We start from the raw sequence: 12,516 nt of genomic DNA on the forward strand, positions 1-12,516 counted from the left end.
ATGTTGTAGATTATGTTTGCTTAGTTTCTAGAAAGGACAATAATGGCTGCATATCTTACTTAGATTGTTTATGTTTTGGAAGCCACATTTTGAAGAGGGGTGATTATCTCTTTCGTAAAAACAGTCTTGTTTGTTCTCCCTGCAGCAATCAGTTGATATCACTAGGGGTCAGTCTACATGAACAGATGTCCATATATATGATGGTTTTAAGACAGTGTTATCTCATTTCATGCAGTGTTTTTTTCATTTGGGGATATGGACACTTACATAGTAATATACAGCTTCTTGCAGCTTGAATTTTCTAACTATACACTTGACAGGACATTTCTATGTCGTCAAGGATTTCTGTATGTCGCTCAACTGTTCTTTTCCCTTAGCTGCCTGGTTCCTTTCTGTCTGATGTCAACTCAGAGCCTTCATCTAATTTAATATGCAGGAACAAAAGAATGGCTGACAACAACGACAGGATCGTGGTCAGGGTATTCTCAAAGCCTTTGTGAATGGACTGAAGGTGACAACTGCTCCCAGGATGACTGGATTTGGGGTATGTCTGACACGTGGGAGTTATAGAGGAGGGTGACATTGCAACTATGATGCCTTATCTAACTGCCGGTTTCTATTATTTTCTTTCATGTTCCCTCTGCCTCCTGGAAGACCCGGAAGTCTGTCTTCACCACTGCACCGTAAGTTTTTCTTGGGTAGGTATGGCGTCTTAACCGTCCTTATTTGTCCAGTACTTAGCACAACGTTTGGCATATAGTCGGCAGTGATCATATTTTCTTAACTGAACTGAACTTGGTAAATGCTAATATGCCAGAATGACCTACTACATAGTTACTTTTATCGGCAGAGAAATGTTACACATTAATGGATATGCCCATGTAACAATGGCCAAAAATAGAATGACCCACTCTACTTTTCCTTTTTAAGGATAGAAAAGAATGTACATAGTTTATGAGTAATTAGAATAATTTGGAGCTCATATGTAGCAAATAATTGTTCTAAGAAGAATGCCTTCTAATCATTATTAGTATTTTTTGGCTTATAAGCAACAGAAATTTATTTCTTACAGTTCTAGAGGCTGGAAATTCCAAGATCAGTTTGCTAGCATCTCTGGGTTCTGGTGAGGGCCTTCCTTCTTCATAGACAGAAGTGTATCACTGCAGCCTCACATGAATGCCTTCTAATTTTTAGGCAAAACATAGAGAAATATTCTCATGTCTTAAACTAGAAAAGACATTCTTGTTAGTTTAGAAACAGTATGTAGTTTTCTGAATAAAATCTTTTCTGTTTGTTCTGATTAATGTTATGTTTAACACTACGTTGGCCATATTAGAAAACTAGTTTAAAATCATAGAATCTAGCTTGAGGAATTGGAAGAACTTATTATTTATTTAGCTCACATCATTGTGTTTGTAGAAAACCTTTTCGCTTTTCAACAGAATGAGCACAGGAGTTTTTTGAAGGCTCATGGCTTTAGTAATTATACTAAATTATATCTTACATGCATAAATTATTATATATATAAAATAAACTGCACTAAATCATACACTGTATTAGACTATGATCAAAGATGAGGTTCAATTTGTGACCACTGGGAGTCACTGTGTAGCTGTCACAGCTAGGAAGGCCCCCACACCATCCACACAAGCTTGCTGGGCTACTGGGGAGATAACACGCTCATCTCTCTCTTCCAACCTCTGGCATTTATCCATTTGCCAACTGGTAGTTATTAAATGCCCACAGAGAGCTGGGTGCTGTGTTAAATGAGGAAACACAGTGAGAACAAGCTGCCTATGTAGCCAGCCACACCCCCCATCAAAGCTCTTTCAAAGTCCTTTATGATTTAGTTTCGATATTTTGGTACATTTATTTATGAAAAATTGTCTTTCCTACTAGAGATCTTTAAGAGATACATATGTGTTTTTATTTTATCTTGTAATTGTTTATCATATTGGCCGGTATATAATAAATCCTTAAGACACATTTGTTGAGTGACTAGACGCTATGCCAGTTATTTTCTCTAGTCCTTGCATTTGGTTGCTATTTCTTCTTAATTGCATTACTGCTTAGTTATAGCAACTTACCCTGCATCCTCATCCTCTAATGTTGTTGTAATATGAAATAGAAATAGGTGAACAATTTTCTTTCATGTCAGTTATTTTTCCTCCTTTGTTCTGCCATAACGATTTAGCGGTCTTGTTTATATCACATCAAAAATGAATAACATCAGTTATCAATGACAACAATAACAGCCTCACGTCTGTAAGTGGGGACTAGAATTGAACCATATAGACAAACATGTGTGTGGTATTTGAAAACAGCATTAGTTATTAGAAAGAGAAATAAGTTCTTAAGAGCGAAATTTGCATTTTAGTTTCATATCTTTCACCAGTGAATTACTTCAATATAGAGGATTGTGTTACTTCTCACTGCTTCCCTTTCTCCATTTATAAAATTCATTTAATGCCTATTAAATGCCAGTTAGGGACCAGGCTATGACCTAGGTGTTGCGGAGAGTACAAAGATAATTTAGCAGAGCATAATGCCTTATGGGGCTAACTGTACAGTTGTAAAAGAAATATATAAAACAAACTGAACTTTTAAGGCAGCATTTAAGTGCCATATAAGTGGAAGAGACCGTAGAAATTTAGATATGTGGGTGATTCCATTTAGCTTAGATCTCATGATCGCCTTCAGAAGAAATCGATTTTTCTTTTGGCTTTAAAGTATCAAGACACTCCATTCGCTGGAATGGAGAGCAGGGGGCATTTTGGGGAGAAGTGTTCAGGGATGTCTTGGCAATAATGAGTACACCTTATGTCTGAAGAGAAGAACATGTATAGGAGAGAGTAGAGAAAACTCTTAAAGAAGTGATGAGTTTATTTAATAAAAATCTTGAATATATTTTTAATCATGAGTTTAGGGACCATAATGAATTACGCTTGAAATTGGGTTTTGAAGGTCACTCTTCATTTGCTATCCTACTCCTCTTGCTGGAACAATTGGATGTTCTTAGTAGGAACCACATCCAGAGTTACTGTGTCCCGTAGCTTTTTCCTGACATTTGTTACTACTAATGATCCAAATCTAAACATTGCCAGAGGTCTCGATTTTCTTGCAAAAGGGTTGCATTTCATCCAAAGAGCTGCTGCCTTTCAGTGGGCAGCTCTGGAACCTTTGAGGCCTGAAAATAACCCACTGTTTGGGCACCTAACTTGTTACAAAGAGAGTGAAGAGCTCCAAGTCTTATCCTGGATTTTCAGCTTCCCCTTTGGCTTCTATTAAAAAAATACTCTCCAGGAAAACTTTTTGCCAGACTAAGCACCACAGATGCTGAGCTTGTATGATAAAACACTGGGGTGCTTGAGAATAAACTGATGGCAGAAAAAGTTGCTTGTTGAATTAATTAATTTAGATTTACATCTCTATTTTAACTATTAACTAGCAATGTGCACTGTAGGTAAAAATACAATTCTACTCCTTTTCTATTTACATTCTTCTTGCCTTCCCTCCTTCATACTATGTTTAAGGACTTCCAATTCCGGGGAACAACACTTAATTCCCGTAACTGAGAATCAACATTTGTTCCCATAACTGCAGAAAGACTTCTGTTCCTGTTAATGCCAATGGATTTTCAGTCCCATTAAGGGAAATAGCTCTTTATTTTCATTAATGTAGAATGAGAAGGCTGGAAGCTCACAGGTAATAAAGACCAGACAAACAGATTCAAAGAAAAAAACCATAAAGAAAACAATTGATTCATGGTAATGATTTTTTGCTTGTCCAAAAAGTCTCTATAATTATTTTTTTCTCCCATGGAAATGATACTGAAGAAACTTATAGAAAGTGTGTGTGTGTGTGTGTGTGTGTGTGTGTGTGTGTGTGTGTGTCTGATTTTAGGCTATTTTATGGATTACTTTACATACTCTGTTCGCTTGTTTAAAAAGCACATTGTTAAGGCTACAAAAGGAGATCAATCACAATTTTTAATGAACAGCTGTAAGGTAAATAGAGTGTACAAAAACATATTACTTTTTTCATTCAAAGGTCTGATAAGAAACTGCTAATCTTATGTGTATCTCAGGCTTGTGGTATAATTGGGGAAAAAAATCTCGACAGGTATATATTATTTAATTCAATAGGTATTTGTATAGATGTTGTTTCTATTTATTCTGGAAAAATAATATCAGTAAGTAAATTGTAATAAATTGGTCCCTAAGTAATTTCATGTGAATGTATTTAAAAAATTATTATGTAATTGTACCAAAATAGTTTCTTATAAAAGAGATAGCAGGATTTTTTTTGATTAATTAACTTTTTAAATATTACAAATAACCTTTACATGTATAAAACACAAATGATATTTAGTAAGTCTGGATTTTTCATGTATCAGATTCTCTTAAAATTGGTCAAATAGGCAAATTTCTTCTATTTGGTATGAGGAATCTCTTCTATTTGTTTTGAGGCGCCTATAGCTTTTCTTTAAAATGATGCCCAAATCATACTTTTTGTTGAGCTTTGCGTATCGAACTACAAGAACAGAGTAGATACACAAGTCATTAAAACAAATTAAAATTAAACAGTTTGGTCAGTCATGAGCTGAATATTTTTTAAAAACACAATTATTTGCAAGAATCTTCACTTCAAATATAAGTTGTGGATGGTGTGAGGCGGAAACTCTGTAAAATATAGCAACGATACACAATACAAAAAACAAACCGGCCGGGCGCGGTGACTCACGCCTGTAATCCCAGCACTTTCGGAGGCCGAGGCGGGCGGATCACGAGGTCAGGAGTTTGAGAGCAGCCTGGCCAACATGGAGAAACCCGTCTCTACCAAAAATACAAAAATTAGCTGGGTGTGGTGGCGCGCGCCTGTAATCCCAGTTACTCGGGAGACTGAGGCAGGAGAATCGTTCCAACCCGAGAAGTTGAGGTTGCAGTGAGCTGATTGCACTCCAGGCCGGGCAACACGGTGAGACTCCGTCTCAAAAAATAATAAAATAAAATAAAATAAAATAAAAATCAAATGACCAAATGTGACAAATCTGTGAAGTTATTGAACTAAAGTATAAAAAAAGGATGAAGAAAATACCTAAGGTATTTTACTTTCTATTCTCCAAAATCCCTCACTGGTTGGGCGCAGTGGCTCACGCCTGTAATCCCGCACTTTGGGAGGTCGAGGAGGGTGGATCACCTGAAGTCAGGAGACCAGCCTGGCCAACATGGTGAAACTCCATCTCTACTGAAAATACAAAATTTAGCTAGGCGTGGTGGCACGTGCCTGGAATCCCAGCTACTTAGGAGGCTGAGACAGGAGAATCCCTTAAACTAAGGAGGTGGAGGTTGCAGTGAGCCGAGATCGCACCAGTGCATTCTAGCCTGGGTGACAGAGCGAGACTCTGTTAAAAAAAAAAAAAAAAAAAAAAAAAAAATCCCTTACTGAACATGCATTATACTTTATCTTTGTATTTCAAATCTACCTCTGCCTGCACACCCATCTCTCATCAGGGTCTAGCACTGGCTAGGCAATAAATCTTATTGTGTGAAAGAAAGGAATAATTCAATGAGCAAAACAGTGGTATAAGCGTAAACTGAGCTCATATATTGCCATTTGGTCTGGAGCAGAAGAAAAATCATTTTACAAATAAACAGTCATTTGTCTCCAAATATTCCTTAGATAAATAGAGAGTGATAATTTTCAGGTTATATCCCACTGAGAGCATAAATAAATTTCTCTTTAAAAAATACATTTTTTTTCTCCCAAGTAGTGAATAACATATACCTTAGGAAAAAAACAAAACAAAACTAGAAAATAAAGTTAAAAAGAGCTTTAGAAATTATTGTACTGGTCAATTATAATAATGATAAATAATAAGAAATAGAGTTAAAAGAAGCTTATAAATTATTGTACTGGTCATTAATAATAATAATTAATAATAATAATGACCAGTACATTTTCTTCAACATATAGATGCGGAAACTGAGCTACACAGAGAAGTAAACACATCTGTCAACTTTTTTCTTTTATTCTGGAAAACATTTTCCACATGCACAAAAGTAGTGTGTAGCATAGAACTCTGCTGTTCAATGTGGTAATCATGAGCCATGTGCGACTACAAACCACTTCAAATTTGGCTATTGACGCATGTCAAAATGATAATATTTTGGATATATTGAGTTAAATAAAAATAATTTAAAAATGGATTTTGCTTATTTATTTTTACCTTTTAAAACTGCTTGCTAAGAGATTTGAAATTACACATATGGCTCACCTTATATATTTTTGGACAGTGCTGGCAGTCCATAAACCCTGTGGAATAGTAGGTACCAATGCCCACTTCAGCAGTCATCATTCGTGGGTCACCTTGTTTCATTTATACTCTGTGTGCTTTAGCACTGCCCATAGTCACGCAGATAATTAGTCCCAGATTTGGCATGAACACCTGGTTCTTGGCTGTTCTTCTTTTTACTATTATTAATTGAAGCATTGTGTGTGTGTGTGTGTGTGTGTGTGCCAGTTTTACGTCTTCTAATTATTTAACCCTATATTTCTTAGTTTTACTGATTTTAACAGTTTAATAATGTATTTATGTTTAATATATTCATTTTCTATGCTGATGTTTATTTTAATTTTATTGATAAAAATTTTTAGATCAAATTCTCCAATTTACTAAGTACCGTGGATTCATTTGTAGGTAGTTGCTCATACTTGCAAAATCCTGATCATCTGAAGATACCAAGGGGTTAGTGCCTTCTTGGCTGTATTTTTATTTATAGTTTTCATGAAAAGTTCCATTATCCTCTTAAAGTAGATGTTAAAAAAGGATGTGTCCAATAATCAATAAACATATCTATTGAATATTTACCATGTAAGACACACATGCATGTGCGCGCGCGCGCACACACACACACACTACATCATACATCATTTCGGGAGTTAGTAATCTTGGAGTGGGAAGAGCGAGGAGGAAGCACAGTTTTGTAGACATGCTGGACCTGAAGTGTCAGGGAGATACCCAAGTAGAAATGTCTGGAGATTAGCAGGAGCTGAGCTGCTGGGGAAAACATTTCCTGTCTGCACGTTCTCTTCAGTGATGACTTCTTGAATAGAAGAGGAGGAAATTTTGTTGAAACTATTAATTATGGTATTTCAGAGAAAACTTACAATTACATTTCTGCACATATTTTTATGTACCTTTGTTATAGTTATTTCAAAGCAAACATACTTGTGTATTATGAGGGGATATAAATCATTAGTAGAATCAATTTAATTCATTTTTAACTTAATTACAAATTCGATTTAGCACATTTGCATCTTAGGAACGGAAAAGGGCTTTATCACAGAAAATCCAGGAGTTCTGAGTTTTTCTGTGTACCTAGGTCAAGACTTAGAAAAGTTATGTGATGTTTTGCTGGTACTCCTAACAAATGTACCTACCCTTAGGAGTGATGTGGGTGGAAGAAATGCTGCCTGTATGTTGGCTGTCTTCTGGGTGCCCTACAGATCCACATCTACCATTCTCTGGTCCTGGGAAGCTGATCTGTAGAAACCATGCCACCTGGTTCCTTTGCCCTCTTTCTGCCCTCTGATTTGGTAGAACAGTGTGAAGTATTAGCAGGAGCTGGGAAGTAGGGAGTGAATTCAGGGTGTCTATTCCCTTGTTCTTTTCCTGTAAGATTTGCTGAGGGTGACTGCTGTTTACCCAGCCCCTCTGTCTCTGGCTTTTGGCCATCAGTCACTCCTCTGCAGACCTAGGGCTGCTAACTAACACCTTCCCCCTTAAATGGCCAGAGGTACTACCTTATCCCTAGTGGGTTTTCCATTCTTGCCCATATATTTGTAAAACCCTTTTATTAAACTCCCCTCAAGCTATCCCAATTTGAATGTGCCATTTGCTTCCTGGGGAATCCTGAAAGTGTATGAGGATTTCCAAACTTGACTTTATATGTTAGAAATCCACTTTGACCCTGCACACCTCAGTGTGCTTTCTTCGAAAGTTGAGTTTCTACTTGGAAAATTAATTGGCAGGTGGCTGGAGATTCTGGGACATTGAGCAAAGGCTAATTAGAACAAGGATTTTCTCACATTTCTTTCCACTTAAAGAATAAAATGTTATGTTTCACTGAATAAAATATACAAGTGATATTCCAGAATATACTTGAAGACTAAACAGTTTTTCAAGGTATACTTGCGATTAAACAAAGGAATGAGGTGGCAGCTGCAGCCCTGAAGTCCATACATTTGGACCTGACTTTAAATCGACGCCACAGACGCATTTGGCCTCACATTGCTAGCAACACACTAAGTCCTAGTGCACTTAAGAGCTTCAGGTTTTTAATAAGCGTTTTCTTCAAAGCGGTGGCTTGATTTGCTCTGTGATTTTTGTCAAGTGCATATCATATCAAAGGATAAGTGTTTGCCAAAGCCTTTCTTCAGCCACAAAAAGGGAAGTTTTGTTTGAAGAAAGTCAAGCTGGCTGCAGTGACCAGCTCCCACTGGGAAGATGAAAGGAATGATTGGATTTCCTGTTACTCTTTTGTTGTTGTTTGTATCCCTCACATATTTTAATCAACATGAAAGAACATGTTGCACCGTGAGAGCAGTGCAATTTGAGAAAGCCATTTAGAGGCCGCCAAATACATTTGCAACTAATAAAGTTGTATTTGTCTATGGTGTCAAAGACCAGATTTATAAGAGATGATTAATAAGGGCCGGAATGCCAGACATGGAGAGATAATCAGGAGATTATTCTGAAGATGGATTTCTCCACTGCAGATTTTTGATATGCGTTATGTACATTTCAAGAAACAAGATAGACTGTAAAGGGTAATTTTGGTCCAATGACAATGAAGGATTGAGACATAATTATGGTGTAAACTGCATACATTTTCTATATACAAGTACACATGGCCTAATAAATCAAGAATAGTAATTTCAAATTGAGAATTAAGATTTTTTTTATTAATGATCTGTATTTAATATATGAAAATATTCATCTTAATTTATTGTTGTACATTATTTTCTTATTAAATTTCATATATCTATACATAATAGGCCCTCAATATGTGTTTGTTCAAGGAATGAATGACTAGATAGTTCAAGAATATGCATTTTAAAATTTTTAAATCATTAAAAATTCTGTTACATAATGATGCTTGTGCCCTGAAGAAAGGAAAAAATAAAAAAAGAAAACATACCATTATCATTGTATTTATTATAATCTACAATTTCCATTAAGGAAATTAACACCATTGGATATTCTTATTCGAATGAAGTAAGTCTCAATTTTCTCAGGGCAAGTGCTTGAGACAAGAAAGAAGTAGAGCATCGCACCTGCTCTCTCAAAAGGCTGAGCTCTGCATTTCTTCATGAGGGCAGAAAGGTGGAGAACACTACCCCTACTCTGCATTATTTTTGTTTGAGTTTCATATTTTTATAGTATTGTAAGTCTCTTTTTGTCTTACATTTTTTCTTCTTCCTATTTTTAAAAGTTATTCAAGAAGGTTAAGTTCACCATATTCTTCAGTGTATAGGATATTCTAGGCACTGGTCTGAACAAAGTCCTATTCCTATCTTAGTCATTGATGGATTTCCTTTATTCCCATTGTTCACCACCTTTCTCCACAAAAGACACCATACTGTATATCCTTCTGCTCTTATGTTCTTGCAAAATGTATATTGCTGTTTCACGTATGTCTATTTTTAATTTATGAAAATAGTAATGGAATAGATCTTGTCCTTTGTCTTGTTCTTACCGTTTTTCACTCATAAGTATGTTCTTCCTCTTTTTCCTTGTGACTATGAGCAATATAGTCCATTGCTTCTAGCTAACAGCGCACTGTAATGGGTCTTTACCATGTGATAACTACACAGTTCCTTGATGTTATCACTGCATTACAACTTCGTCTTCTGATGTCTAGGCCATCCACCTTTCTACCTGTGGTTCCTGAGGGTTCTCATGATCCCACAAGCCTGCCAATGCTTGGTGTTATCTAGCTTTTAATTTTGGTCATTATGAACATAAAATGATGTCTCATTGCTTCAGTACGCATCTTTCTGATTAAGTCTGAGCAACAATTTATGTGCTAACTGGCATTTTAGACCATCTCCTCTGTAACTTGACAGAACATATACTTTGCCCAGTTTTCAACTGGGATTTATATTTTTACCTTTTTGATTGTCTCAGGATAGTCTATGTGTTAGACCTCTGATAGTTTTAGTGAAAAATTTCAATCTTCCATTTTCTCTGATCTTTACTTATGAGGTCCTTCCTTGAACAAAATCCTTAAGTCTAGTATGAGAAGTTGGAGAAGTTGTGTCTTGTGTATGTGTATGTTGTTTTGGGGTTTAAGAAGGTATTTCCCACCTATCTGTCCCCAAGTTATTCTTCTGTATTTTCTGTTATTGACTTCATTCATAACTTTATATTACACATTTGAATCCTTAATATATTTAGTCTACATTTACATGTGATGTGGATGGAAGTCCTGTTTTATTTTTTTCTATATAATGCCAATTTTCCCAACTCTTTTGTTAAATCATTTGCCATTTGCCCATTGGTGGTTGTGCTGGCACCTTTATCATGTATTTCTGCTCATGGGTTTTTATCTGAGCTCTCCATTTTGTTATATTAGACCATTATCTATTCTTGTGCCAATAATATACTGTCAATGCATTACTTTGTTTAACCAGGGCTTTATAGTATAGTATGAACTAATATCTGGTATGTCAAGTTTATCTTTTTAAAACATACGCACTTTGCTATTTGTAGACCTTTGTTTTTCCATATAAATTTTAGTGTAAATGTATTCAAAAATTACTACCGTATTAGGATTGTACCAAATTTATAGATTAATTTAATTTAGACAACTTTTAAGTTGTGTCACCCAAGGGCATGGTATATCACTTCAGATATTCAGCTCATCTATGCCCTACCTTAGAGTTTTGAAATTCCTCAGAGCTTTGAGCATTGTATTTGAAATAATTTCTAGAAATTTATAGTGTGAAAGTAATGTCACATTTCTATCATATTTTAAAATTGTTGTTGCTTGTAAAAAAAAGATTCTATTGAATTTTGCAATTTGATTTATGTCAGGAAACCTTGGTCAATTTCTTCATAGTTCTAATAGTTTAACCTATTGATTTCATTTATTGTCCTGTGTAATGACCAATTCACCAGAGTGTGGCTGTTTATCAGAATTTATTTCCAGCTGATTACAGACGTACTCTTTTTTTCTTTCCTTTGGTTCAGACTTCTAGATTGTAAATGTTATCAAGGTATTTGATAATGCTGAGTTTATAAAATTTTTACAACAACCACTTTTATTTATCTTCTTATTTTACTACTTTCTTCAAGATTGTTTTCACAGTGGCTTTATGGTTGCAAATTATCTGAGGCTTTATAAGCCCAAGGGGATTTGGCATTCCTTAATATCTAAATCAGAAGATGGCTGTATGTATAATTTTTGCAATAACATTATTTTCTTAAAATACAGTCAAACCTTGCTATAGAGAAGTCTAAGGTCAACTGATTTCTCTCATTTTGTAGATGATCTAGCGGCCTTTCCTTTTGGTAAACTTTGGAATTCTTATCTTTGCTATTCTTAAATACCACAATAATGTGTCTAAAAGTGAAGTTTTCTATTATCTGATTTATTTGTCACTCTGAAGACTTTTAATCTGGCATCTTTCACCTTTTTCTAATTTTAGAAAAAATTATCTTCAATGTTTCTTCCTTCCTTTTGTACCTTCTATATTTTAGAGATTCCTATCATCTCGATACTGACACTAGAACCTCCATATCTCCTTAATTTACACATAATATCATTTTAAATTTTTTTATATCTTCTGGAAGGTTGCCTAAATATGATTTCCTGCTTAATAATTTGCTCTTAAATTATGTGTATTATGCTGTTTATTCAATCTTTTTTCTTTCTGTATTGTCATTTTGTACCTAATGTTTGATTCATTCTTCAAATTCTTATTCCTATTTAATATTGGTAGCATCTTTCTTCATATATTTAATTATATTATCATATGTAATTTAATTTTTTTATTCTTCTGTTTATTAGCCTATGGGGTTATCAGCCACTCTGCTGATAATGTATATTAGAAAACACTAAGGGTCAAACTTTAGTTTGTGTCTCTCTTGGTAAATTTTGGGAATAGAAGGGAATGAAGCTCAGGGTGGAGAGTTTCAGGTACTAGAACCACTGTTGTTAACCCTTACTTATCATCAACATATGAGGACCATTGATGATAAGAGCACTAGCTTATTATCAGACCACTCTTTTGGTCAGGCACCGACTTTTAAATCCTTGGAAAGAAAGAGAGAAGGCAGCTTCCTTAGTTTGTAATCCACCAGCCGTGGGGGAAAGACGGCATTAAGAAATGAATACTGAAGGGCAGAATATCAGTTTGGGTATATTGGAATCCACTTCTTACACTGACAGGATTTTTGCAATAACCTGAAATTATTTTAATAGATATTGGTGGCCTAAATTGTTGTGA

General features: G+C 35.3%; 1 long non-coding RNA gene across 1 annotated transcript in view; it reads left to right on the top strand.

The window, feature by feature from the left end:
• The first annotated feature begins 219 nt into the window (after positions 1-219).
• Positions 220-12,516, top strand: part of LOC123571750 (uncharacterized) — a 46,907-nt gene continuing 34,610 nt past the window's right edge. The window contains exons 1-3 of the long non-coding RNA XR_006695950.3: positions 220-347; positions 437-544; positions 655-698. This is a non-coding gene — a long non-coding RNA (uncharacterized lncRNA). The remainder of the gene's footprint in view (positions 348-436; positions 545-654; positions 699-12,516) is intronic.

The sequence above is a fragment of the Macaca fascicularis genome, chromosome 2, assembly GCF_037993035.2.
Source record: "Macaca fascicularis isolate 582-1 chromosome 2, T2T-MFA8v1.1".
NCBI classification, from domain to species: domain Eukaryota; kingdom Metazoa; phylum Chordata; class Mammalia; order Primates; family Cercopithecidae; genus Macaca; species Macaca fascicularis.